A 2,269-nucleotide genomic window follows, 5' to 3' on the forward strand; every position below is an offset into this window, starting at 1 on the left:
CCAACAAACAAAAGCCCTGAACCAGATGTCTTTACAGGTGAATTTTACCAAGCATTCAAAGAACTAGCACCTATCCTTCTCAAACTATCCCAAAAAATTCACCCTGGCTGGTTTGGCTCAGTGGTTAGAGCGTTGGCCTGCGGTCCTGAGAGACCTGGGTTCGGTTCCCGCTAAGGGCACGTACCTCGGTTGCAGTTTGTCCCCGGCCCGGGTTGGGTCGTGCGGGTTGCAGCCACTCTATGTGTCCCTTTCACGTCGATGTTACTCTCTCTTTCTCTCTCTCTCTCTCTCTCCCTCCCACTCTATCTGAACAAAATATCAAAAAATATCCTCGGATGAGGATAAAAAAAAAAAAATTCAAGAGGAAGACTCCCACTCTCGTTTTATGAGGCCAGCATTATTCCAATTCCAAAACCAGATCAAGACACAACAAAGAAATAAAATTATAGGCTAATATCTCTGGTGAACATAGATGCTAAAATTCTCAACAAAATATTAGCAAACCAAATCCAGCAATACATTAAAAAGATCATACACCATGATCCAGTATAATTTATTCTGGGGATGCAAGGTTGGTACAATATCCACAAAGCAATCAACATCATACACAACATAAACAAACTGAAGGATAAAAACCACGTGATCATATCAATAGATGCAGAAAAAGCATTTGATAAAATCCAGTATCCATTTATGATGAAAAACTCTTAGCAAAGTGGGAATAGAGAGAATATACCTCAATGTATTAAAGGCCATATATGACAAACTCACAGCCAACATCATACTCAATGGGCAAAAACTACAAGCATTCCCCTTAAGATCGGGAACAAGACAGGGATGTCCACTTTCACCACTCTTATTCAACCTAGTACTGGAAGTTCTAGCCACAGCAATCAGACAAGATGAAGAAATAAAAGGCATCTAAGTTGGAAAGGAAGAAGTAAAACTGTCATTATTTACAGATGACATGATATTATATAGAGAGAACCCTAAAGATGTCACCAAAAAAACTACTAGGCCCGCCCTGGCCGGTTTGGCTCAGTGGTTAGAGCGTCGGCCTGCGGTCCAGAGAGACCCGGGTTCGGTTCCCGCTAAGGGCATGTACCTCGGTTGCAGTTTGTCCCCAGCCCTGGTTGGGTTGTGCGGGTGTCAGCCACTCGATGTGTCCCTTTCACGTCGATGTTTCTCTCTCTCTCTCTCCCTCCTGCTCTATCTGAACAAAAAATGGGAAAATCTCCTTGGGTGAGGATAAAAAAAACCTACTAGGCCCTTCCAGCATGGCTCAGTGGTTGAGCATTGACCCATGCACCAAAAGGTCACCTGTTCCCCTGGTCAGGACACATGCCCAGGTTGTGGGCCCAATCCCCAGTTGGGGGCATGCAGAAGGAGGCCAATTGATATTCTCTCTCATTGATGTTTCTGTCTCTCTCTCCCTCTTTCCTCCTTTCTCTCTAAAATAAACAAAGAAAAAAAAACTACTATAACAGATATATGAATTCAGTAAAGTAGCAGGATGCAAAATAGATATCCAGAAATCAGTTGTATTTTTTTTAGAGAACACTGTATCTCTTCCTCGTGGTGTTGGGTGCTCTACACTATCAGAGAAACCTCTCTAGTAACAAACTATAGAAATGACCCCTGAAAGTATAGTCTTTTTCTTTTCTTTTTTTTTTTCAGTTGTATTTTTATACACTAATATTGAACTATCATAGAGGGAAACTAAAAAAAAAAAATCCCATTCACAATTGCTTCAAAAAGAATAAAATATCTAGGAGTAAATTAAACCAAGGCTATAAAAGACCTGTACTTGGAAAATTATAAGACACCGAAGAAAGAAATTAAGAAAAATACAAATAAGTGTGAACATATACAGTGCTCATGGATAGGAAGAATTAACATCATTGAAATGTCCATACTATCCAAAGCAATCTTCAGACTCAACGCAATTTCTACCAAGATATCAATGTCATTTTTCACAGAACTAGAAAAAATATTTCAAAAATTTATATGGAACCACAAAGACCCCGAATAGCAACAATAATCCTGAGAAAGAAGAACAAAGTTGGAGGACTCACACTACCTGATATCAAACTATATTATAAGGACATAGTAATAAAAATAGCGTAGTCCTGACATAAAAATAGACATACAGATCTATGGAACAGAACAGAGAGTCCAGAAATAAATTCACACCTTTAAGTCAATTAATATTTGACAAAGGATGGCCCTGGCCAGTTTTGCTCAGCGGTTAGAGCGTTGGCCTGCGGAC

At 39.9% G+C, this 2,269-nt stretch overlaps 1 non-coding gene across 1 annotated transcript; it reads right to left on the minus strand.

Moving 5' to 3' along the window:
* Positions 1-1,431: 1,431 nt before the first annotated feature.
* LOC118639707 lies at positions 1,432-1,654 on the minus strand. Its single transcript, XR_004961264.1, has one exon. It is a non-coding gene; the product is annotated as a small nucleolar RNA U3 (small nucleolar RNA).
* Positions 1,655-2,269: the final 615 nt, after the last annotated feature.

Source organism: Molossus molossus, unplaced genomic scaffold (assembly GCF_014108415.1).
Source record: "Molossus molossus isolate mMolMol1 unplaced genomic scaffold, mMolMol1.p scaffold_m16_p_21, whole genome shotgun sequence".
Lineage (NCBI taxonomy): Eukaryota > Metazoa > Chordata > Mammalia > Chiroptera > Molossidae > Molossus > Molossus molossus.